This window comes from Herpailurus yagouaroundi, unplaced genomic scaffold (assembly GCF_014898765.1).
Source record: "Herpailurus yagouaroundi ecotype Mexico unplaced genomic scaffold, PumYag 163, whole genome shotgun sequence".
In the NCBI taxonomy this organism is placed as follows: Eukaryota; Metazoa; Chordata; class Mammalia; order Carnivora; family Felidae; genus Herpailurus; species Herpailurus yagouaroundi.
Genome location: NW_024412404.1, coordinates 16,448,042 through 16,474,776, shown reverse-complemented (window position 1 = coordinate 16,474,776; position 26,735 = coordinate 16,448,042). Strand labels below are relative to the sequence as shown.

The following is a 26,735-nucleotide window of genomic DNA, read 5'->3' as shown; positions in this document are numbered from 1 at the left end:
GTCACATGTAGAAAAGCTCACTTGTGGGGTGGCTGACAAGGTATTATGGGGAGAGGTGGGACGGGAAAAGAGAGAAAAGAGAAAGCGTACTCTGAGGTATGTGGGTGAGACTTTTCACAGCTAATCACACACAAGACTGATTCACTACTCACTCTGCTCTGCTCACTCATTTTTCATATCATACTTTTCACTGCCCCATCAGCCTGTTCCACCAAGGTCAAATGAAGGGAATGATACCATGTACACCACACTGAGATTTATTATAAATGGAGTCACTCACCTTTTGTGTGGAGCAAATGGGCTCCTGAAATCACCATTTATGAACATGGACCTGAGCAACAGTCATGTGGGGAGATAGCAGGAGAGGGAGACTTCGTCCAAATGTCACTGTGGAACTCCCATGGTCTCCTTTCCCAAGCACAAAACACAGACTGAGGCCATCCAGTAGCTTGAACTTAAGCATATGCAAGACTTTTAATCAATGTCACGGTTGAGGTTATGCCTTTGTCCTTTTTTTTTTTTTTTTTTTTTTTTTTAAACTTATGGTATGGTTTTTTTTTAAAAAAAATATCGGGTGTTGTTTTTTTTTTTTTTTTTTTTTTTTTTTTTTTTTTTTTTTACAGAGTTGGAGAGGGTCTTTCAGACAAGGTAACATTAGAGCAGATCTTTTGTTTTCTAATTTTTTTTAATGTTTGTTTATTTTCCAGAGAGAAAGACATAGTGTGAGTTGGGGAGGGGCAGACAGAGGGGGGACACAGAATCCAAACCAGGCTCCGAGCTGTCAACACAGAGCCTGATGCAGAGCTCAAACTCACCAACCATGAGATCAGGACCTGAGCCAAAGTTGGCCGCTTAATTGACTGAGCCCCACATTTGAGCAGATCTTAAATGAAATGCATCAGAGGAACAGAACACTGTTCCATGATTCTTATACTCTCTAGGATGCTTTAGGTTGCAAGTAACAGAATATGCAACTAAAAGTTACTTAAACATAGGGCTTTATTATATAACAATGAAAGAAGTCCAAAGGTAAGATGCTCTCCAGGGTTAATTCATCAGTTCATGATATCACCAAGAACCCAAATACCTCCATCTTTCTGCTCTGCCACCTTCAATTCAAAACCTCCACTCAGGGATGCAAGATGGCTGCTATAGCCATCAGAGGTAGATGCAACCACACCCAGAAAATGTTCTCTCTTTTTTACAGAGGAAAACTTTCCCAGAAATCTCCACCATATAGCAGATTATACCTGATGATCACTGACCATAAAAGGATCACGTGCCTGTGCCCAAACTAATCACAGGAGACTGGGGAGGAAGTACTTTCCATAATTCATTGACATGAAGGTCCTTCAGTGATATGAAGGGTTAATTACATGAATGGGGATGTGAGCACAAACACAAGGGAGAACTGAGGTGTTATTGGGAAAGCCACCAATGTGTCTGCCACAGAATAGGTTCCATATCTACCTCAGGATTTGGTACTCACATTTTCCCTACTTTTCCCAATATCCCCATGGCATCCTTCCTCACATCTCTGAGGTCTCTGCTGAAATATTAGGTTATGCAAGAGACCTCCTCTGACCACTCCATCTCAAAGAGCTGTCTGCTTACACTCATCATTCCCTAGTCTCTATGTTCGTCTTCTCCATACTTATGGAGAAGTATACACACACATATGCTCCACACACCATATGTGTGTATGTATTTGTTTACCATCAGTCTTCCCCCTGTAAAATATAAGCTCCTTGAGGCACATAATACACTCAAATATTTGTGGAATTAATGAATAAAGAAATGGAATTCACTGGTGTGCCTCACTCTTCGTCCTAATTCTCCACCATGTTTGCCATGCCAGCAAACAGTTCTCCTTGCTCTTCCCTATTTTCCTGCCCCCAGCTTTTTGCTCACACTATCCCCCTCCTGCAATGGTCTCTGTTTCCTCTTCTTCTTTAAACACTGTCTTTAAGAGCCAGCTCAAATTCCACTTCTTTCATAATGCCTGTCATGATGATTCAAACCCCACATGATCTCTCAAGAGTACTTTCAATTTGTAAAGCTCATATTACTCCTTTCATAGTGTTTTCCTTGAACCCAAAACTGGAGCTGTAAGTACCCACAGATCTGGACTCACTCAAGGTCTATGCTATTCTTGTAACTGAGCAAACGGGAGTCCCAGAATTGTTTCGACCTGCCCAGGAATGGACCAGAACATGTAAGTGGGATGGACATCCCTGTTTGATAATTAACCAGTACAAAAATTTGTAGAATATTCTCCAGATAGCAATTTTTGATATTTGCTACATGAGTGGGTGTTTGGGGAAAATGAACAGCAAAAGAATACATAAGGGTAATTCTGTGCTAATAAGCACAAACAGATCACTCTGTCGGACCCAAAAACAAGGAAGGAGGTTTCACTGAATGAGAGAAAGCCTCATTATTTCAGGAGTCTAAGTTCACTGATGGAACAGAGCATGATAGTAGGGATGCCAATAAAAGGAAATATAAAACATTAGGGAATAGAGAATTGTGAAAGATGTCAGTCACTTCACATTTTTAAGCCTTAATACCCTCATCTATAAGAATAGAATTAGACTAGATCAATTATCTAGCAGGACTTGCTTTAAAAAAAACAAAAAACCTGACATCGAACCCAAAAAGGGTAACTGCCCTGGTTATAGAAGGTGCTGCTGAAATCCTCACCCTGCAAGCCTCCTACTTATCCCCAACAATGGTACCTTCACTACTGGATGGCGTAATCTTTGGGGATGTCTTCTAGCATTGAGATAGGATAGTTCTAAAATAGATGATCATAACACTAATAGTACTTAGAATACTACAAGACTGCAGTGACTTAAAAAACAATTTATGCTAAGGCTCCAGGAAGAAGTTATTAATGTGGGGCAAATGCTGGTCTTCCAAAGCCATGATAAATCAAGTGTTCATAAACCAGCAATGGGAAGATGGATGAATGGATGGGAGTGAAGGAAGAAAGGCAATTTAACTCTCATTACTTGTAAAAAGAATAATCAAATTATCATTAATTGCCAATTAGACCAAAGTTTACCGCAGTTTTAATTCTATAGAAAACAAGGTTAAGTAGCCTATATGCCTAAACAACAAGACTGGTAAAGAAAACTGGACCAAATACCTTGGGCAGCCACTAGCCACCATGTTTCAGATAAATTATTGAGGATATGAGAATATGTTAAAAATATATATTGATACATACGAAAGTTGCAAAGAAGATTAGGGAATGATCATAGTCTCTAAAATGTAATGTGTATGTGCTTTTTATCTAAAAAGACTGAAAGATATATAACAAAATATTAACAGTGGTAACTTCTGGGGGGATTTTCTAGTTTTGTTTTGTTTTGTTTTTACAAACTTTCTATGGTAAACATGTTTTGTTTATAATAAGAAAAGGGTTGAAATAAATTACAACTATAAAATAAAACTGAGTGAGCATTCTTTTGTTTATTACACATCCGACTTTTAAGTTCAAAAGTCTGAGAGATTTAGAGTGATATACCAGAACTATCCAGATTGACCCCAACAGAACACAGAAGGGGAAAGGTATCATCTCTCTGGACCACCTGTCAGAGTCCTAAGCATGGATCTCATCAAGTCCCCCTCCTGCATCAGAATCTCTAAGGAGATGGGCCTAAGACACCTGTATTCTGCCTCTGGGAAGCACAGGTGAAGCAATTGTTATTAGATGTGCTGGTATATTGGCTATGACAAATAAGGGCAAAAAGAAACCAGATCTTAATCTGCCTCCACAAATCAGGGGTCAACATGTGAGGAAAGTTACCATCCTTTTCCCAAAAGTCTCCAAGATCACCTCAGAGACTACAGGTTTTCACACTACAAAAGGACCAGAACTCTAAGCAACCTGTTACATGGATCTGTAATTCTGAGCCATGTGTGAGCCAGCTTTAGCAAACTTAATTTATCACTTGCCAAATTTTTCAACCTTTGAAAAGTTACTCAATACCAGAATTAATGTATAATACCCAAGTGGTTGGCCAGCTCTGAACCCATGTTATCCCAAAACGATGCCGGATGTACACGGGAGGATGGCACGGCTTCCAGGCTGCCACAGACTCATCTGCACAAAGAAGGTGGGTGTCGGGGCACCTGGGTGGCTCAGTCAGTTAAAGCGTCCGACTTCGGCTCAGGTCGTGATCTCGTGGTCTGTGAGTTCAAGCCCCGCCTCAGGCTCTGTGCGGACAGCTCAGAGCCTGGAGCCTGTTTCAGATTCTGTGTCTCCCTCTCTCTGACCCTCCCCTGTTCATGCTCTCTGTCTCAAAAATAAACAAACGTTAAAAAAATTTTTTTAATAAAAATTTTTAAAAAAGGTGGATGTGAGCATGAGGTCAAATCCACTTTTTCAACATCAACAGAGTGACAGATAATCCATGCCATACCTAAAAATATGTCTCATGGATCTCCATGCAATAGACAATTTACTAATTTCAGTTTTTGTTTTTGTTTTTTATTTTTTGTTTTTAACTCTCATTCATCATTTCTAGCAAGTCAACAGTCCTTCTCCCAAGACCCTGTTTTAATTGTGAAGGCAGCTGATACTGCACTCTGGGCCAAAATTTCTTAGAACCGTGTTGCTACTTCAGACATTTGGTTCTAGGCAGAAACTGAGGAAATAGGTATACTCTGGAGGTATGTCACAAGAAAGATATCGGTCTCAAAACCGGGTGTGTGCTCATGTAAACCAGCACCCGTAAGGGGGAAAAAATCTTTTTGTAATATAGAGGGGAAAAAAAAGCAGAGACTCTGTCTTTCCGGGCCATTTCTTTGAGGGGAAAGGGAGGAAGGGGTGTGGAGGGGAAGAAGGAAAAAACAAACTTTATTTTTGGACGGAAAATGAGTAAAGGATGTATTAGACCCATCAACATCAACTCTGAAATACAAAGTTTCCTTCAGTGTATTCCAAAATGAACAAGAGATTTTCCAAGCTTCCTAAGATCCTGGGTTCCTTGAAAGTACCAAAAACACAATGGCTCATTTTGGAACCATCACTCCTAAGGCTGGACAGAATTAAATTAGGGATAATTTTTACTTTTCCAACAAGGTGTGTGGCGGGCTGTTTATGTTTCTCTTTTAGAATTTTAATAACACTAATTCTTATCGAAGAGTCCTAAATCAACCTGTCTCAGAAAATCACTTTCTTTATTCATACAATGAAACAAAATCCTAAATATACCTTTGAGAACGGTACTCAATTATAATAATTTGATTTACCTTCTATTGCTTCATACAATCACTGATTATTTAAAAAAAAAAAAACTCAAAAAGCTTTTGGACCATACTCTTCTTTTCTGAAATAACTGTTCTGTAAATAGTAAACCTATTATAGCATAGGCAGTACTATACCTTTTCCTCAGGGGGGAAAATCAGATTCACCTTTTTTCTGTCCCAATTATTTTCTTTTTTTTTAATTTAATTGTAATAACACTTAACATGAGATCTTCTCTCTTAAATTCTTTCTCTACCTAATATATTCAAGTTTGAGTTAGAGCATACTTTCTACCTTAAAGTAAAATGTTACAAGCATTAAACATTGAGTCACTCATTAACATATAAGGACTGGACAAAGGTAGAAAGACATTTAAGTTTTTCCTGCACAAAGGAGGCATGTGTTATCATGGCTATCACACTCCTTCATAAAGCAACAATAGATCTCCTTCCAGAAACATCATTTTCAAAAGGAGCAGGTAAATATTATTATTTACTACACTAAGGCAACAATAACTGATTAAAGCAAATTTAGTGGAAACATTAAAAGAATGGCAAGGGAAGAAAATTTATTCTGCAGCAACACTGTGTGAACTTATTGGAAATAATCAGCCGCTCAGTTTGAATTAAATGAGAGTGAATGTAGTCGGGGCGGGGGGGGGGCGGGGAGGAGGGTAGAGGGAGGTTGAAAGAGAAAGCCTGGCACACACTAGCTGGAATCTGCTAGTTTCCCTCTGCCCTGGCGGCTAGGAAAATCTGCAAAGATGCAAACAATCCTTGGGTGTTCAGTTAGCAGTGAGTAAATTGCTGTGGGATCTAAGGGCAGGCATACTTTAGCAGGCAATTCCTCTCTGTCTTTCATTCTGTTTGTCTGTGTTAAATTCCCCCTCTGCCCTCATCCATTCTCACATCCAGTTCCCTGCTTTGTCCATCCATCAATCCCCTCACTTTGTCAGTGCTGACTTCATCCCAGCTCTCACAGTCGTGTTGCAGCCATCCCGAGGCCGCGGGGGAGCCCCCGCCTGCCGCAGCCTCCCTGCTTCCCGATCTGCTGACAGAGGACCCAGTCAGACGCTTGTCGTTTTCTATTGCACAGGCCAGCAAAAACACTAATACTCAACCTGATTCCTATCGTCCTGCTTTTCACCTTCTCTATTGAAGAGAATGGAAGAGAGAAAGACACAAGGAAAGAGAAATGCAGGGGGAGTGGGGGCGGAAAGAAATAGGGTGGCAGGGGTTGGTGGGTAATGGAGAGAGATGTTTGCTGAATTTTCTAGAACAATTTGCACACCAGTCAGGTGGAGGCTCAATCCAGCTTCCAGTACCACACATCAATAGAAATCACAGGGAGAAAATGTAGCACTAATTAAGGGTTGATAAGCTGTAGTCAAGTGCAGTTTAGGAGAATAAAAACCCAGCAGACTACCCAGGCCTGTGTAAGCCCAACCCTACACCGCACTTTCATCGCCAGCTTAGGGAGGGAAATTTTGCAGCGTTTTTTTAGTTTTACCTTCAAAATCAAACAGATAGGCTGGGAGAAAAATATATTAGATGATTGTTCTTATTCAAAAGATCATTTGCAAAACATTTCGAAGGGGGGGGGTGCTTACTGAAGAGGAAAATAGTTACCTAGCAACAAAACTATTTTAAAACATTCTTCAGTGTACTTGCCCAATTGTGTGCTCTTAATTCAAAGATGTAGAATTCTGAGCACCTGCCGAATTATTAGAATACTTTCCCCTGAATTCTCAACTCCTCTTTTTTCCCCCCAGAAAGAGGGCAAACTTCACAGTAAGCCATAATCGGAATGAGAAAAACTTTTCAATGTTACACATTTCTTTAAATTTTACTCTTAGAGTGGAAGGCAGAATTTCACTTGAAATATGAGCAATTAAATTAGTAAAACTATTTATACAACGGTGCTTAAAATGACTTTAAAATAAAGGAGCTCAGTGGGGTAGGTTTTTCTGTAATTACTGGTAATTGCAACTAGCATTTTCAAGGTCTTACTACCTACAAGGCATTTTCATATACGTTATCCTCACCACCAAACCACTCTCCAGGGATTGGTCCTGCTTTTTGGAATGTAGAAAGCAGAAACCCAGCCATTCAACAACTTTCCCCAAATCATAATCATTCCCCACTGCCAAGTAAGGACCATCAGGATTCAAAAATGGCTGTTAGAATTCCAACTCTTTGCCCAAGAGATGGGCACATCCAGTTACCTAGCCCCAAAGCTTCTTTGTAATTAAAGAAAACCTGAAAGATCCTCTGGGATAAAAATGACTTAACCTGTTTCTCTATCCAAAGCATGACCACAAAATATTGAGAGGGGTGTTGTAGTACAGCACCCCCAATTCTTATTCAGGGAGATTATTTGGTTTTGTATTGAATGCAACAAACAACTTGTGCAAACAAACCAAGAGAAGTTTCCAGAAGGCCACTAGTGATTCGGGAATAAATGTGTTGCCTTTCAAGGCACAGACACTGAAGAGCTAAGTACTCGCTTGGATGATTAAGTTTTGGTGTGTGTTAGGAAATGAGTAGCAGCATCCTGTGGCCACCACACCTCATACCAAGAAGGATTTGGGAAGCAAATGGCAAATTATTCACCAGGGCTGTACAAGCACAGAATGAAGAGAAAAGAGGACTGGAAAGCCAGCAAGGCCTCCCTGGTTTCCAGTCTCAACTCAACACTACTGTCACACATCTAATCCAGAACCTTCACCCACAGCTAGTTCCTCATTCCTTTTGTTTTCTCAAACCCACATGCCCAGATGGGCTTTGGCTGTGACACAAGAGGCCAGGGGAAGGGGAGAAGAAAAGGCAGCGGCACAAAGTCTCCTCTGCGTTGCTACTATACACATCAGACATCTCTAATTAGACAGCAACAAAATTTTATTAATAGGATGGACATTATAGAATGAGCTTGTTATAAATGGGCCCTGTCAGGGCCTTATTCAGCTACCAAATGAGTATTCTCAGTTCAGTGCTCTCATCTGAGGCATCACGCCTAGTGCTGGATAACAAATGATTGCTATTAACCGTATTGTTAGTAATGATGGCTGAAAACAAACAAAAACCCATAAATAACAGTCTACAGAAAAATTAACCCATAAACTTGATAGATATCCAGCTGAGAAATAATAAATGACACTTTGGGGCCTGCTGGGAGAAGCTAGTGGTTTTTGTTTTCCTCTCTGTCATTAACACATTTTCTGTGCTAAAAATTAGATTCTGATATATAATTATCAACGCTCCCAGATATTAATTCTGCTATTGCTCCCTCGGTTTCTCTTCTGGCTGGGCTATAATGTTATTCACAGATTACTCTGAGAAAACACATCAAACACTTAACAGAACAGGTCAAAGTGACAAGCGGCTTCTACTGACAACATCAACCTGCACCGTCTTTTTAACCAGGGACACAAAACAAATTTCTCATATTAATTAACTAGGGTTTCCTTCCAGCCACAACAGGCCTGTACAATGTGATGTGAGCTAAGCAAAGTCCCCACTTCTCTAATGAAGGCGGCCAAGGGAAGCGAGGAGTGACAAAATTATCTTGCATTTATGGCATTCAAATCCACATTCATTAATGTCTTTTAGGGAGGAGACAGGGTTCAAAACAACTTTCCAACAGCAGAGCATCTCTCACCTTGAGCCCCTTCCTCTCACAGGGGCAAGCACAAGGACACGTAAATGAGCACGTAAGCAAGAGACCTTCCCCTAAAGGAGCCAGAATTTCAGCCACGGTATGCGAACTAGCACTGTCACTGAAAAGGACGTCAACTTCCCAAATGCCATGACTTCCACACAATTAATTCACCTTGACCAGAATACGATCTCACCTATCAGTGGCTCGTATGTGCCAGGAACTACCAAATGAAGTGAAATTCACCAGGCTCCTCCATAGACTGGCCCATATCCTGTCAACAGACAACACACCTCAACACACACACACACACACACACACACACACACACACACACATCACTCTCATGCACATATGTCAAGTCCTTATCACCAGTATGGGCATTACAATGCCATCTATTCTATGAATTTCTTCTGTTGTCTCTCTGACAATTTAATTTCAGGGAAAATAACTGGGGTGGCAGGGGGGGAGGGAGGGAATTTATTTTAAATAAAAAATATGAAGCTACCCAAGCTAGAGAATATATATATAATTGTTCCGTTTGGTTAAAATTAAGATGATGAAATTTGGTAAGACTAAAATGAGGTGGGGGGTGGGGCTCATGAAAATAGGTCAGTACAAGGAAGTGAATAAATCAGCAGGTATACCCTCCATTTCCCAAGCCTATCCTCCTACTGGGTGGGGGGGGGGGGGGGGGGGGAAGAAGAGGCCACAACTTCCTAGTCCTAAACAAATGCCTTCAAACACAAGCTCTTTTATCAGTTGGGGAACAAAACATCATAACGGGAAAATTGTTTAAAATTAGGCAATATGGCTGAGTCTCGAAAACGCAGAAGCAAAAACCAAGGGAGAGCAAGGATTAATGCAAGCAGCAGAGAAGAGAACATAGGTAAAAATCAAGAGAACTGAAGCTGCCATGTGAAAAGCTGGGGGTGAGGCGTTTTAACCCACAAGTTAGAAAACCTTGGCAGTCCCCAGCAGTGGTGGGATGTTCCCTTCTTCCTTTCAAGCTCCATCAAGGAACCTGGGCTGGCCACGATCTAAATACTATTTTTGAGATGGGATTTTTTAAAAATAAGCAAACTATCTCCCGTCTCCCATACCTTGTTGTTAACCCCCGCACCTCATCCCTCTGATCATGCTGCCTTGATGATAAGAGCCTACACTGCAAATCCCTCACCCTCCATGCACTCCATTTTCTCAGTATCTGGCATTGCGATATTAAATAACTATAAAACTAGAAAGCCAAAATAACTAAATCACCTGGCAGCCAATTTCTGAGAGTTAAACCACAAACCCGGAAAATGGTGGAGTGTGTTGAAATAATGTAAAGGAAACCCATAAATTCAAACTTTATGTTCTGTAAAGAACAAATATGAAAAAGGCATCAAAATAATGAAAGATTGTTTATGTATTCTGGCATGAAATGGGAATGTGTTATGAGAGAGAGAGCAGTGGTGGAGACAGATCGACGAAGCTGACAGTGTGGTATTCATCCTGCACGGTGGAGCAGACGCCCCGCTAGTGGCAGTAGACAGCGCAATAAATCAAGGGCTCTCGAAGCTGTACCTACAGCTTATTACATCCAAGATGACAAATAAATAATAATCCCTGTCAGAGCGGCCCTTTGCTCAAGGATTGAGCCTGAAACCTTTGGCTCATCACTTCTCATCTTAAGTGAAAACACTAGAACTAGGGAATTGGAGGCCACGGTTTGCTAAGCTCATGAAACACAAAACAAGCAGGACCCGGGAACTAGGACTGAACAAGAAAGGTCAAGAAGGAAGGAAGGATAAACATTTAAATAATCCTGACCGAGAGGGGGGAAAGCAGCAGAGTGAATGTGGGTTAACATGTCCTAATCATCAGGGGGTGAAAAAACACCCAACACCGATTCCTTGTCCCCACCCCTAACAGGAAGAAATTCTAGGCTTCATTTGAAACGTAGTACCAGCAGCAAAGAGGCAGGGTCCTAGAGGCTCCAGGCTACAAACACCAGTGGCCAACACCCTCCCAACTTCTCACCACCCCATTTGCCCTCCTGCCTTACTTAAAAGCGAACCAAGAGGTAGAAAACCATCCACCCCATGTAATAATCCCAGCTTCCTCACAGCATCAAAGGAGAGGCGACTGCTGTCCAGGGCCAAGGCAAGAGGAAGACTGAATCACACAGCCATTCCTGCTTCCCAGCCTGCTGGCTTGGTCACCTCCTCTCCTGTCCATCACTCACTGGCTCCGCAGTGCAGGGCGGCCAGAACCCTGCCACCAAATCTGCCAGGTATCTGTAGGTATTATGACTTTGAACTTGTCTCTTTGAGCATTCCTGTTTTCCTACTCTTCCTGACTGGGTAGCTGGAAGGCTTTCTCTGAGAGACCTGAACAGTTCTTTCAGACCATCCCTCTGTCTGGGTGGGCTCTACACCTACAGTTCCCAAAATGGCTTTTCTAAGCAAGGCCATGTCTTCTCCCTGACACATCCCCATTCCTTCACTGTCTTCAGGAAAGCACAGAGGGAACACAGTAAAATCTGATAGGGCAAAAAGGGTTTGGGCTCCGGCTTCCCCAGAACCACACCACCGCCCCCACCTCCCACCCCCATCACCGACACACACATACACACTCCATCTTTTTTTTTTTAATTTTTTTTTCAACGTTTATTTATTTTTGGGACAGAGAGAGACAGAGCATGAACGGGGGAGGGGCAGAGAGAGAGGGAGACACAGAATCGGAAACAGGCTCCAGGCTCTGAGCCATCCGCCCAGAGCCTGACGCAGGGCTCGAACTCACGGACCGCGAGATCGTGACCTGGCTGAAGTCAGAGGCTTAACCGACTGCGCCACCCAGGCGCCCCCACACTCCATCTTAACCCCTGAATATGCTGCCAGCTCCATTTAGCCAATACACCTCTAGGCATTAAAACAAAATCATGTTTTGTCACTTGAGAGAAGGGCACAAACATGGCTCTGCCAAAGGGTATAGTAATCGTTACAAAAATGTAGGTCCCAATGGCTAAAATAAATTTCTGAGATTACAAAGGGAAAAGGACCACCATTTTATGTTCATCTTAGAGGACAGTGTGGTGCCACTAATGCTTCACCTACCCACTCTTCTTTAAGACAAAGACTACATGGCAGAGTGGAGCAAGCACCAGCTTTGGTCAGGTGGACTTGAGTTCAAATTCTAACTCTGCACAAGTTGGAAGACCTCAGGCAGATCACTGGACCTTGCTAAGTTTCAGTTTCCTCATCTGGGGGGGGGGAGCTACTGCTACTAATATTCAACCCACAGGATTGCTTTGAGATTCAATGAGATCAGCATGCTTGATAGTGCCTAACATATTCTGGATGCCCAACAGATGTCAGTCCTTATCCCAGTCTGACTTTTCCTAATTTTCTGCCATCTACTACAGCAGAATTTTGAATATGGTATTATCTACATGACTTTAGATCCTCTTCAAAATATCCAAAATTCTCTACAGAAACACAAGCTTCTTATAAAAATAATTTTAATCTAAAGCATATACATAGCAAAGAACTTGGACAAAATTTATCTAAGGTTTTTAAGAGATTTGGGGCTAAAAGTAGGTAGGTGATGCAATAAAGTGCAATCACTTCAACCCAATAAGGACTCTATTCCTAAGAAAATAAACAAAATTACCAAAAATTCATATGCACAAAGACATACATTATACTGTTATTATGGCAAAAAAAAAATATGAGGACAAACTAATCAGCCCATAGTAAGATTTAACAATGTTTAAAATTATTTTTTAAGTTATGGAATGTTTATTTGATGAAATAATATACAGTCATCAAAAATGATGATCATAAGACAACAAAGCAAGGTGCCTGGGTCCTCAGTTGGTTAAGCATCCCACTTTGGTTCGGGTCATGATCTCACGGTTTGAGAGTTCAAGCCCCACCTCAGGCTCTGTGCTGACAGCTTTGAACCTAGAGCCTGCTTCAGATTCTGTGTCTCTTTTCCCTCTGCCCCTCCCCTGCTCACACTCTTTTTCTCAAAAATAAACATTAAAAAAAAAAATTTAAGACCACAAAGCAACATGGCAAAATGCATATTATTTAATGTAACATGAAAAAAGCCAAACATAAAACTGACACTTCACTCTCATTTCAACTATGCTGTTTTATGCCTCTGGAAGTAGACAATATAGCACACATAATAACAGTTGGGCTGATGGGGCAGAAGTAGACCATTGTTTTTACTCTTCCATTTTTTTTTCAAATTTTTCATGATTATGTTTGATAACACTTTTTAAATTTTAAAACAATTTTAGGGGCACCTGGGTGGCTCAGTTACGCGTCCAACTCTTAGTTTCGGCTCAGATCTCAGAGTGGGATCGAGCTCTGCATCAGGCTCCACACTATCAGCTTGGGGATTCCTGCTTGGGATTCTCTCTCCGCCCCCCTCTCTCTCTCAAAATAAAAAATCATTTTTAAAATCTCAAAAGTCAAGAAGTTAAATGAATTAAAAATTGGAAATCTGGGAACAAAACCTATAGCCACCAAGATTTTTTAGGCTCCCACTGCTTCCTGTCATCCAAGATACCCCTGTGGGGACCTCTAGTGAGCTGGCGGGCAAAGATGGAACCAAAGTCTTTTTGAAACGTTGCCCTCCTGGGCCAACTTGCCCATGTGCCTTTTCCAGCTATCCCCTCACATGGTGCAACCTGCTCTTCCAGCCATTACTTTACCATCACACATGCATACTTTCAGCCTCATTGGTGGAGTCATTCAGCCACTCCCTTTCAATAAAAAAACTTCAGTCTTCAAAGTTTGAAGCCCCTTGTAAGATTTTACTTGCTACCATCCATTGAATGTCCCAAAGAACCATTTCAAAAGCGAGCTGTTGACAACAGTTGGAAATCAGACAAGGAGGTGAAATGAAAAAAATCAAGAAAAAGCTGTCCTCTAACTATCCCAATCCCTGAACCCCTTTCCTTGGCCAGCATACAATTTCTGGTCCTTGGATCTCCCTCCTTTCTGTTTCTTACTCTCTGGACTAAGTGGGGGCAACTCTCAAGTTGGAGATTAATACCCTAACTTTCCATAAACATTCCAACTCAGACAACTTGCTGATACTTTGTAGATTGGGGCTTTGTTATCAGAATACAGCTGGAGACCCTGACCTTTCATGAAAACAAGGAAACAAGAAAATAACACTGGGGGTCTTGTTCTGTGTTAAGTCCTTCAATAGACAGCTTAACTCAGCAGCAACAAATTCATGAGATGACTGGACTTTTCACAGCAGCTCTCCTTCTGTCATCTAGGTAAAGACATTCTCTTTAGGCTGCATATCTATGTAGTCTAGGTACAGAAACACTTTACTTGTGGCAGTTTGAATTTCAGGTCCTAATTTATTCTCCATGTATTCACCTCCATTTCTTTTTCACTGCTCCCTTGAAAACACACCAGGTCCAATCAACCAGTTTAGTTTACAGTTCCTTAGCTTTCTGTGTTAAAGATAAGGAACCTGTTCATGGAAGGAAGTTCCTGTCAGGGCCGAGAACCAGCACTCAGGCTGCTGGTCTTTCCACCACACCATGCTGGTCCTGATTACTTGGTGTCCATACAGCAGAAAAGTTAACACCCTCCCAATATCTTGTAGGAAAGTGTGAAATGCAGTCCTAGATGACCTACATGAGACAAAGATTCTCTCCTGAAAAAAACTATCACTATCACTCCCTAAATTGACGCTCATCCCATGGTCAACAAATGGTGACCACGAACCTCTGGGGATAGGGGGAGGGCAATACTGCATGATACCAAATTCTTAAAGCATGCCATGGTCCAAGATTAATTTTTTTAAACATGTAATTTGAAATATGTTTGGGTTCAATGGTTTAAAATGAGTTAACTTAACAAAAGACAAGTAAATAATGTAATCATTTCATACAATATTACTGTCTAAAGGTTTTTAAACATAAACATGGCAATTCTGCTAATACATATTACATACATTTGCAACAATACAAGGAAGCTGAAAGGTGGTTATTGTTGAGCTGAAAAAGTCCCAGAATCCCACTAAGAAAATAATGTGAGACAATAATGCATATTTCAGGTACACACTATAACTGACTTAAATTATTATGGATGTACTTCATACTTAATTACCTTTCTAAAATATGTCGGGGTATTTTGTCATAAACTCTACAGAGTCTGCTGTACCTCTACTAAACACTGCTCTGAAATGCAAACCCTTCGCTAATGTTTTTATTTGAATAACTTATTACCCAATATAGCAAGCATCAACACATTTTATAGAACCAGAACTTGGCTCTCTGAAATTCCTCCTACCCTAATGCCAGTCACTGTTGGGAGCATTTAGTTATAAATTGTCTTTCAATAAAAGTAAAAGCTCCCAAAACAACAAAATGAAAAGACACAGCAGCTTAAATCAAGGGAAGTCAATTTCCACATGCCGATCCTAAATATTTCATGGCCCTATTTTATTCTGACATTTGTAGATGACTAAAGTGTTACAAAGGAAATAAAATGCTGATTAAAGAGTTCACTGTCATAAAGGTTACTGAATTGTAAATGGCCCTTTCCATCTTCCTGTTAATAGGTACCCAGCTGTAAACATCATGAAGGATGTGACGGGAGGGCGGCTTCCCTCCTTTAGGAGCTGTATATACATTAATCACTGAATCACCAAGCCATGCTTAATTGCAAGCTGTATATCACACAAATCCATGGTAAGTAGAAGGAAACTCATTATTGTTGCTTCATAACTACTGGGTACTTCTCATTTTAACCTCCTCACACCTGGGACACTTTGTTGCTCTATAACAGGAATGCAGAAAAGGTATTACACCACTAATTACAGCCCACACCAGCACCCCCACCTGAGCTGCCTGAAAGAAAAACGGAACTGTCTCAGATCTGCAGCCATCCCAAGCTTCTGCCTCATTGCCACTAAGTGAGTTCTTATATGTGGCTTCCTGTAACCGCCCCCCTTCCCTTCCTGGGGACAACATGTTGAAATCTATTACTCCTTGAGAGTTTACAGAACTGTTTAAATGATAAAGAAAAAAAACCTGCAGTATATTTTGCTTTGACAAAATTATTGATTTAAATCCCATACAATAGCACAATACTATTTAAAGGTCAACCCAAGAAAAATGAGTTTACACCCAAACAGAGTTGAGCTTATCTGTCATGAAAGTGTAATGATGTGTTTATTCCCTCACTAGGGTGTATATATTTTTCAGGAAGATATAACAGTCTACTTGCAGGTGAAATCTGCTCTTAAATGGGAATTTCAGGAGATATTTACATTTCAGATGGTGGAGCTGATATCCAAAGCCCTGAGACCCATTTCTGTACTTACTAGTCAGGTGAGTATTTATTTTCATTGCCTAAAAATTATTCTTCTCACTCTCAGGTCAAAAACGAGACATACACTTGAAAACTATAACCACAACTCATAGGGGAATCTTTCAAGAAGGCTAAGGTTGCAAACAGAATGCAAAGGTTGCCATGATAACAGTCTCTTCTTATGTTTTGGTTTCTCTCTTACATTTCAAAAACATAGCAATAAAATGTTCTAAGTTCATTATGTCTGCAAATATTTGTTATTAATGAGTCTGTATATTTGTCTTTTTTATTTTTCAAAATACCAATTGATATATAATCTACCCCATTACTACCACCATCACCCATCCTCAGTTGACCTCTAAAGGAATTCAGACGCGGACCTCACTGGAATGGGGTAAAGGGGATGAGGCTTGATACTCTGCAACCAGGTCATAGCCCCTAAAGCAAACCTGGTCTATGGCCTCTCCACTGAACTCAGTTCAACCAACATTTATTGGGTGCCAGGTAATCTGCTGGTTGTGACAATACAAAACACACTACCTTCTCTCCTCTCTTGAAAAGCCTCAGTCATTAATCTGGCAGATGGACTGAGCACCCATTATTTGTGCCTGGTACTGTGCAGTGACTTCTCAGGGACAAGAAGTCTTACAGGGCCCACAGACACTGAATACACAAATACAAGTGGAAGAAATTTCTGTGGACATCCAGGATGCTAGGGGAGCAATATACACCAAGGGAAGCCAAACCAGTCAACATGGTTCAAGGAGGGGCTTCCTTATTTGACAAGAGACTTGAAGGATGCAAAGGCATCAGCTAGATGAAAATGAACAGGGTAGATCAAAGGAGTAGCAAGGGCCTGGGCAAGGACCCCAACACAAGACAGAATCTTCCACAGAAAAAAGAGTTGCATATGATATGTGATCTGGCTGAGGTTAGGAGTCACAAGAAACTCTTGCAAACAGTAAGAGTTCTGAACCTAAGAGGAGCCACTAGAAGATGCCCAGTTGGAGAGTGCCATGACCTGGGGCAATATGGAAACCAGATTAGAGGTAAGTAAAAGTTACTGTTGCAATTCCCCTCTAGGAGGCTACTGGAGCAGTGGGGTCAAGAACAATAGGGGTCAATGTCAGTGACCCAAAGAACAGCAAAGAAACTATCCTACTACTCCATCACCACCAGTGCATAAGAAGTACATTTTTAAAGACTAGCCTTTAGTTTTGTGTTGTAAAGACTGAGCCAATTAGGCTCATGATTCAGCTCATTGAGTCTGTTCCCCCTTTTCACAGGTGCAATCCAGTTTGTCTAGGGATTATAACAGTTCTGAAATTCTTATTATCTGCCTTCAGCACCCACCAGCTCACTGGCTATTTTCATTATTAGCTCTATCAAAACATGACCTGGAAGACAGATAGCTTCCAAATCCAGTTAGGATATTGCTAACACTTGGAGTGACGTTGTTTTTGTGTCTTTGGTCAGAAACAAGAGCAAAGCCATTAACTAAAACCACATCTGAATGCTGTCAACATTTTATTTATCCAGACATCAACTTGTTCCCTACCATCATAGGCGTTGGCACTTTGGTGGTCTAAAACTCAGTGAGTGTATGAATTTTATTTCTCTTCCAACACTGCTTACAGGAAAGAGGGGCTGGTGTTCAATAACCTTCTATTGTTGGCAGATCCTCAAAGCCTCTCACATTCAGACAAAATCCTAAAGCTTCCTGCCTTGTTGGGTGAGCTGCAGGAAGGCTGAGTCCATCCCACCATAACAAACCCCAAAACCGCTGACCACCCACTACTACCCACTACCACCACCCACTACCAGTCAACAAAGTCATACTCAGGGCAGGAATCTCCTCCTGCCTTCTCAAGTAATCCGTGGAATTACACTTCCTATTCCTCCTCATCCCATCCCAGCACTGAGATAGATGAGTCAACCCTACATGTTCACCACAAAGTGTTGCTTGTCCTTTCATGAAATTGTAAAACAGAGGCTACAACAAGCATACTTCACAAGATGGCAAAGTAGGAAGATCACCTACTTTGGAATCAAGCACACCTGGGCCCAGAGCTAAGCCACATCATCAGGGATGCTTTCCTGGGTCTACTGCTTAGGGATCCTCCATTACTTCATCATCCATCCATCCATCCATCCATGCATCCATCCATCCACTAAATAGTTACTGGATGCCTACCATGTTCCAAGAGTTTTCACATTTATCTTGTTTAATCATGACAATAATCCCTTAGAGCAAGTTGTCCAAAATTTTTTTAACATGCACCCCAACATATGTTGATTTATTTATAAATTATGCACACTATATCTTACCAATGTATTCATAAAGCATATTAAATAGGCATTTTAAGGATAGGAAAAAATAAGAGTATTTTAAAGGCAATTTTATTCATTAATGATGTCAAATCTTCTTTGAGTTTACCAAAAAACAGATACTGTATTTTACATAATTTATTAATCTTTTCATTACTGAGATGTTATACATTTATACCTATTTTTTTAAATGAGGGCTTAGCACTTGTAAGAGGCCAATATAAAAGTTTAGTTTTAATTTAATTTTAATGCTTGATTTTAATAAATGAGTCCTCAATTTTACAAGATACTTAAGTATCTGTATGGTATCTTGTGGCTACTGTAACAAATTAACACAAACTTGGTGGCATTAAAAAAAAAATGCAAAAATTTATTTCCTCACAGTTCTAGTTACCCAGAAGTACCAGTGGGCCAACATCAAGATGTAAGTGGGACCACACTCCCCTCAGAGGCTTCAGGAGAGAATCTGTTCCTTACCTCTTCAAGCCTCTGAAGTTTGGTGGAATCCCTTGGCTTTTGACCATACCACTCCCATCTCGGCCTCTCTGGGCACCATTGCTTTTTCCTTTTATGTCTATGTCTGGTCTTCCTCTGCCTCTGTTATAAATATTATAAGGTATTAAGTACCTTATACAATATAATCTCAATTATATTTGGGGTTATATTTAGGACCTCCTAAAATAACCCAGGATAATCTCATCTCAAAATCCTTTATTTAATTACATTTGCAAAGATTCTTTTTCCATGGAAAGTAACATTCATAGGTTCCAGGGATTAGAATATGATTCTTAGGACCATTATTCAGTACCACAGTACATATGAAAGAAACTGATCACTGAGCTCATTAAATCATGAAAATCTTTTTCAATCTCATGAACCAGTCACACTCAGATTATTGTTTAAATTCAGTGGGTAAATTTCCACATTCCTTGATGTCAATTACCCAAAATGTGTGGCAATTTTCTATTTTTCACGAATGAATTCAAAACCCACTAAAATTCTTCTTCTTGGGAAGACTTACATAGTTAGAAAATTCATTTTCCATTTTTTTCATGTGCAGAGATAAGCAATTTTATAGATAATACACCTAGACACAGTTTACAGCAAAGAGCTCACAGGATGATGGAAATCATTCCAAAAATGTTTTCAAATGTCCTCTCCATAGCATGAGTTTCTTTCATTAAGCATTTCTTAACTACATTTTTTGCCAGACATATCTGTTAGGATTTATATTTTTGCCAGGCATTAGGAACGAAAAAAATTAAGAAAGCTTTAGTTTTCCTGAGAGAAAAATGGAAAACTCATATTTATAATTAAACAAAACAAAAAAACACTTTCAAGTTCTTTCGCATTATATAGTCAAGGAATCTCTGTTGGAACAAAAGATTTTTGTACTCAATCCCCAACTTATCATCAAGTATAATGTAAAGGTTCTGTTATTCATTCAAAGATTCAGAGTCTAATAAAATTTTCAAAATGCTTAAGACAAAAAAAAGAGGGGAAGATATCACTAAGAACTTCTCTTCAAAGAGAATACCCAGGTGGTCTCTGTAACAGCCATTCACTGTGTATGGCGGGTGCACATGTGGGAGACACCTGCACCAAGTGAGAGCTCCAGTTCAGTCTAAGAATTAAACATTGACCCCGCTTATGTATTTCTCATTTTTAGGTTATAAAAATTAGTAACAAAATTCTAACACTCTCTTCCAGCATGCCAGTGGCTCTTATGAAATACTCTGGGCACAAGTTCCTTTCTCTAAAAACTGCTCTGAGTTACAGGTGAGTGTTCTTATTATACCGATGGGAAAAGAAGCTGAGAAAGGCTGAGGGGGTTGCCTAAAACAGCACAGGCAAGAGGAATCAGAGCCAGTGCCTGATCACATCTTCTGATTCTTTGTCTGGTTTCTATTCCACTGCCCTGTAACTCCTCTCCTCAAGAATAGAGTGGGGAAAGGTGATGAAGATAGCCAGAAGGGTGGTTCAAACACCAGTGCTGAAACCAAGCTGTCTGGATTTGACTTTGACTTCATGACATCCTAGCTATCTGGCTATATTAGACTCTACACCTCAGTTTTCTTATTTTCAAAATGAGGATAATAAAAGTATCTGTTCCAGAGGGTGATGGTGAGGAGGAAAAGAATTCATATCTCAGATGTTAGCCACACAATACCTATTTCGTAAGGCTGTTCTAAAAGCAAGCGACAAATACATACACCTATGCAGATATATGGGGACACACACACACACACACACACACACACACACACACTATACAGAAAGAGAGAAAGGGTCAGAGGAGGTACTCACATGTACCTGGCATATAACCATATAACTGATACTTAATGAAGATTAGCTTTTTCTTGAGCTTTTGTTAATTTTGAATGAACTATGAGGGTTACACAAAAGTCATAAAGCAGATAAGAGTCCTCTGTATGGGCAAGAAAGCATCTCTCTGATATAGTCACACCACCCTCTCCCTCATCTCCCAAAGACATTTGCCGTTTAAGAATCCAAGGCTGGGGTGCCTGGGTGGCTCAGTTGGTTAAGCGTCCAACTCTTGATTTTGGCTCAGGTCATGATCTCACGGTTTGTAAGCCTGCTTGGGATTCTCTCCCTCCCTTTCTCTCTGCCACTCCCCCCTTAACATGCACATGCACTTTCTCAAAATAAACAAACATTAAAAATAATAGTCCAAGGCCAAAACCTCAGGCTGATAATGCTTATATCCATAATCTGGGCCATACAAAAGCAACTAATTCTCTCCAGGTTGGAAGGTCCAACCTGGGTCTGCAGTGAAAATCATTTGAAAAGTATGATCGCTTATCTGTTAACAATAGCTAGTATTGTAGGGTTTTCTGTTTCCATCTAAAAATTTTGAGTCTACCTATCTGGCTTCAATGTCCAAAGCAGTAGTTAAAAATTAAATAAAAATAAACCAGGAGAAATGTCAACCAAAACTCTGTCTTCTGACTCTGCTGAGTCACAACCAAAGAGAACAGGCCACTGTCCAGACCCAATCACCATCTCCCTCACATCCTCAAAGTAAGCAGGATATATGTAAATCAATAAACATTTCATCCTGTGGAGTTCCTCTTGGTCTGACCTCCTTGTAGTGACTCTACTGAACATCCCATCATTGTCTCAATACTACCTTACACACCCTGTGTCTTATTTCTGGAATTTGATAAAAGCATTCAAATTCTAGTACTTGAAATAAAAATCAAGTGAGGGTTACCTTGGTGGCTCAGTCAGTTGAGCATCCAACTTCAGCTCAGATCAAGAATGATCTCACAGTTCATGACTTCGAGCCCCACATCAGGGCTCATTGCTGTCAGCCTGTCTGCGCAGAGCCCACTTTGAATCCTCTGTCCCCCTCTCTCTCTGCCCCTCTCCTACTCACCTCTCTCTCAAAAAAAATAAATTTAAAACTTAAAAAAAAAAAAGACTCAAGTGAACCTATAGCCTCATAACCAAACATCACCCACAGGAAAATATGATGGTGACTATGGAGTCTGGAAAGGGGAAGCCAAGAAGCTAAGCAGATCCAGAAGACTTGGACAAACTAAAAGCTGTCAGACTAACAACAGGGCAAAGGCAGGACTTGCGCACCAAGGCACACAGGTTTAGCAGCAATATGCAGAAGAAACTCAAGGTTCCCAAGTTTACCAGGTGAGAAAGACAGAATGAAGAAATTACATTGACTTCAAGTCAGGAAACTTGAGTTTGCATCTCTATTTTGCTCCTCTCTCCAATGCTGTATTCTTGGGGAAATTACCCTCCCCGGACCTCTATGTCCTCCTCTGTAAACGTCAGAGAGTTCATCCAGGTCACTTTTTATAGACTTTAAGCTCAATTATTCTAGACCGCTTCTGTCATCACCAATTTGTGTACTGTTAAGCCAATAATGCATTTCTTATGTTCAGAGAAGTTTTTATTAACTATCTGTTGTGCATAACAAATCTGTTATTAGAGCTGTTTTCCAAGTATGACTAGTCTACCCTCTTTGGATTCCAAGGTAAGAATGGAGCTTTGTCATCAATTCTGCCAATGAGCTGTGGTATATTTACTTGCCAACGCAAAACCCTTCAGAACACTTCCCTTTGGCTCAGTGTCCAGTGATATTCAAGATGTCAACTGCTCTGCCATCTTAAGTCCCTGTGTGACGAAAATGATCAGATTCTTTCTGCCAACCTACCATGTACAGGAAGCATAGCAAGAAATATATCCATATTGTTTTACATCTTTGAGATTCTGGAGTTAGTTGTTACTGCAGCCTAACTTAGCCAGACCAAACTGACACAAGCAGCAGTCTGAAATTAAAATTACTGTTATTCCCCTATTATTCTTGTAATTATGACCTATAATAAAAAATGTTTTGGGGGTGCCTGGGTGGCTCAGTTGGTTAAACGTCTGACTCTTTGTTTTGGCTCAGGACATGATCTTGTGGCTCCTGAGAAAGAGCCCCACATTGGACTTTGTACTAATGGTGTAGAACCTGCTTGGGATTCTCTCTTTCCCTCTTTTCTTCCCTGGCTCATCCTCTCCCTCTCCCTCCCTCCCTCTTTCCCTCTCAACGATAAACTTTTAAAAGAAATGTTTTTATAATTTTTTTTATTTCTCATGGTAAAGCAGGTATCATATACCTGAAGTTAATGACTCACTTGCCAAGGTAGATGTCTATTACTCCAACTTCTCAAGGGGTCTCCCGCAAAGAACGATGACCACCTCCAGTAGGAGTAAAGGTGGGAACACAGCAATCACACTTTGGCTGCATTCAGTATCAAGAAAAACTTAAGGAAAAAAAATTAGGCCACAGAGGCATATGACACAATATTTAAAAACAAAAATGGCTTGTTATAGGTAATGTGCTATCACAGGCTAGGACAGATAGATTTTGCTCACAGCAATCAAGTGAAAAGGAGCTATCTTCCATGGGGCTGTGAATGTGAATTATAAAAGACTTCAGTTCATGACTAGTGAAGAGAGGGGTACAGCTATAAAGAATTAGTTGATGGGGGCGCCTGGGTGGCGCAGTCGGTTAAGCGTCTGACTTCAGCCAGGTCATGATCTCGCAGTCCGTGAGTTCGAGCCCCGCGTCAGGCTCTGGGCTGATGGCTCAGAGCCGGGAGCCTGTTTCCAATTCTGTGTCTCCCTCTCTCTCTGCCCCTCCCCCATTCATGCTCTGTCTCTCTCTGTCCCAAAAATAAATAAAAACGTTGAAAAAAAATTAAAAAAAAAAAAGAATTAGTTGATGAGACTTTGTTGAAAGAGAAAGGGGAAAACAAAAAACAGACATGCAAGCTTAAAGATTAACAACAACCAAAAAAAAAAAGTTCTGGGGCAGAGGGGGCACCTGGGTGGCTCAGTCAGTTAAGTATCCCACTTCAGCTCATCATCTCACGGGTTCATGAGTTCAAGCCCTGCATCAGGCTCTGTGCTGACAGCTCAGAGCCTAGAGCCTGCTTTGGATTCTTGTCTCCCTCTCTCTCTCTGTCCCTTCCCCACTCACACTAGCTCTCTCTCTCTCTCTCTCTCTCCCTCTCAAAAATAAATAAACAGTAAAAAAAAATTTTTTAAAGCTCTGGGGCAGCAGAAATGCAGGAGCCTGTAAATGCATAGGGGATTTAAGAAGCAAAAAAGCTATATGGTTAAAAAATCTGACTTTCAAAAAGCATAATAAGAGGAAAAGGGTAAAGCAAAAGCAATTGTATTGTCATCAATTGATAATTTGCTATCTGAGACTTTGGGGGCAATAGTGTGAAGAACATTAATAAATACAATACTTAAGAAAACTAGGATTTTTTTTTTAACCCAGAGTCAAACTCTTATAGGTATTTCTTCCTTTAAAATAAGACACACCTCCTGTCTTGTTGGTTAATCACAGAACTGCTGTTTCACAGAGACACTGTCAGCATGACCTCGAGTCTCATCTACTCAATAGCCACCCATCGAGCACCAAATACACAGGCCTGACTAATAAGAGGCAAACAGTGGGCAAACTCACACAGTATGCAGATGCTGTGGTTCTCACTGATGGGAGGATGTGCCAATGAATTAGCAGTCAGACAGTGACTGTCATTGGTAATAACTTCTTATTATGTCAAGGAATTTACATGCAGATCAATGTGAGCAGTGTGTACTAGCTTATCCCCACCATAAATCACTATCGATTGGCACACCAATTCCTTGCCATAATTAGGAGCTATAGACAGGGCTGCAATATTATCTTAAAATATTGTGTCACTACCCTCCATATAACAGCTGGCATCTGCAAACCTCCCGTACTGCTCCTCTTACCATTGGCGACACTGCTTCAGTTGTTATTTGGGGTGAGAAGTGGGGGAGATAAGTGAATAAAATGTCCCTGTGTGCAATGTCTACTTGAGAGATTCCCTGTACCCTATTAGGGATTAAAAAAATGGGAATTCCTCCATATCCATATTGAATTCCTGTGTGCAAATGCGAAAGTTGGCAACATGCTGCTCTTAATCTGATTTATGCACCAATTTATTTTATACATTAGGCACACTCTATGCAGGCTGACTGATGCATAAAAATTTCATGCAAAAAAGGACTCACTCCCGTACAACTGCCTCTCAGTTATTATTACCTCTTGTGGTTCCCATCCTACGGTGGGTAGGACAAATGACTCCATAATACCAAATGCATTTTGCCCACTATACAAACATTTTGATCTGTTTCTATTTCCCCTCAGCTCCAACTCCAGAAAACTAAAAATGCTGTATCTTAACTTTCTGAAATCCTTTAATGCTACAAAACACCCACTTATGTAGAGAACTTCTCTCCATGTTCACTCTTTAACGGTGTATTATAAATATACAAACATACACAACAGAGGCAAAGAGAGACAGACACACACATACTCATGACACACCTGGGTATTTCTGGCTAATTTTTTTTTTTTTTTTTGGTTAAACATTTTTTTTTCTCTATAGATCATAACCACCATGCACTTTGCATTATTTTTCTAATTACCTTCCCAGGAATATGTTCTCCGGAATATTACTAACAGCAAAAATGCAAACAAACAAAAAAGCTTTTGGGGTAGGATTTTAGTTAGGGGAAAACCAGCTAGAAAAAGCATCTTTCTGTATTTTCCTTTTATTAGAAGTCTCCTTTCATCCAAGAAATATGGGGCCTGAAATAAATTGTATCATCCTGCTTTTTTTTATTCAAATCCTTGCCAGAGCTAGGCAGTATGCTAATGAAAACAGGTTGATAAATGACTCCCTGATATTTTCCAGACATTTTTCTCTCAGAAGTGCTCTAAACTGATGTAGCTCAAAGAGAATAAGGCGCATTAAGTCATTATATCAATTTTTGTTACCCAGATACTTCAGTCCCAGTTAAGCGCTGACAGCCAATATAAAACAAGGCAAGGGCATCATACGACTCCATCGATCAAATCTTGTCGTAGATAGATTGCCTATTACACAAATAGAACTAGCGGATTCAGTTTGTAGTTTTATGCTCTCCAATTAAAGGATAACAGGGTACTTTCCCATAAATCTGCTAATTGCAACTGAATTAATTTAACAAATTTCTCCAAGCACACAGGAAAAAGCGATTGGTTAAGCTAATGTAAACTAGCACAGGTTGTCACAAAGAGGTTCCCATAACATCCTTTTGCTATACCTTGATTGGGCAAGGTGTCACAAGTATTTAGCTACATTGTGGTTCTCTGGCAACAGACAGCTGACAAGCATAAAACATTGCACAAATAGGAGATAATTTATTTGTGGTACTTTTTTCTCTCCCTCACTCCCCACTCTCCCCCACCCGAAGGAGGAAATAACTCCCTCTTTGCATCTAATTAATGTTTCTCTCCAAGTGAAGCTGTTTTTCTAAATCAGAATTACACCAGCCAAAGCACTATATTACAGAAAGGGGTCCCTCCGCACCACTCAGCCAACAGTAGGAATGATGGGCAAAAACCACAACAGCTGCCTATTGCCTTTCAAAGGAGGAAGTAGCTCAGGGCTCCCTCGATAGAGCAGGGTGAATGCAACACAGGGTGCCCACTCTCACAAGTTCAAATATACAGGTAACGGTAGTAGCCCAAGTGCCAAAATCAAAGCAGATGATCCCAAGCCATAAAATAATGCATTGGAGTTGAATTCCTCAATTGCTGTGCTCAG

At 40.5% G+C, this 26,735-nt stretch overlaps 1 protein-coding gene and 1 long non-coding RNA gene across 9 annotated transcripts in view; one reads left to right on the top strand and one right to left on the bottom strand.

Annotated features, from left to right (window-relative positions):
* The window catches only part of LRMDA (leucine rich melanocyte differentiation associated), a 1,047,786-nt gene that overhangs the window by 767,486 nt on the left and 253,565 nt on the right, over positions 1 to 26,735 (bottom strand). The gene's annotated exons all lie outside the window — the stretch shown is intronic.
* On the top strand, positions 4,306 to 23,031 carry LOC121036830 (uncharacterized). 2 transcript variants are annotated; one of them, XR_005793494.1, is made up of 5 exons: positions 4,306 to 5,735; positions 15,497 to 15,626; positions 15,724 to 15,850; positions 16,215 to 16,268; positions 22,064 to 23,031. It is a non-coding gene; the product is annotated as an uncharacterized LOC121036830 (long non-coding RNA). The 2 variants fall into 2 exon arrangements; XR_005793493.1 differs by lacking the exon at positions 22,064 to 23,031 and having other exon boundaries at positions 4,308 to 5,735; positions 16,215 to 16,499.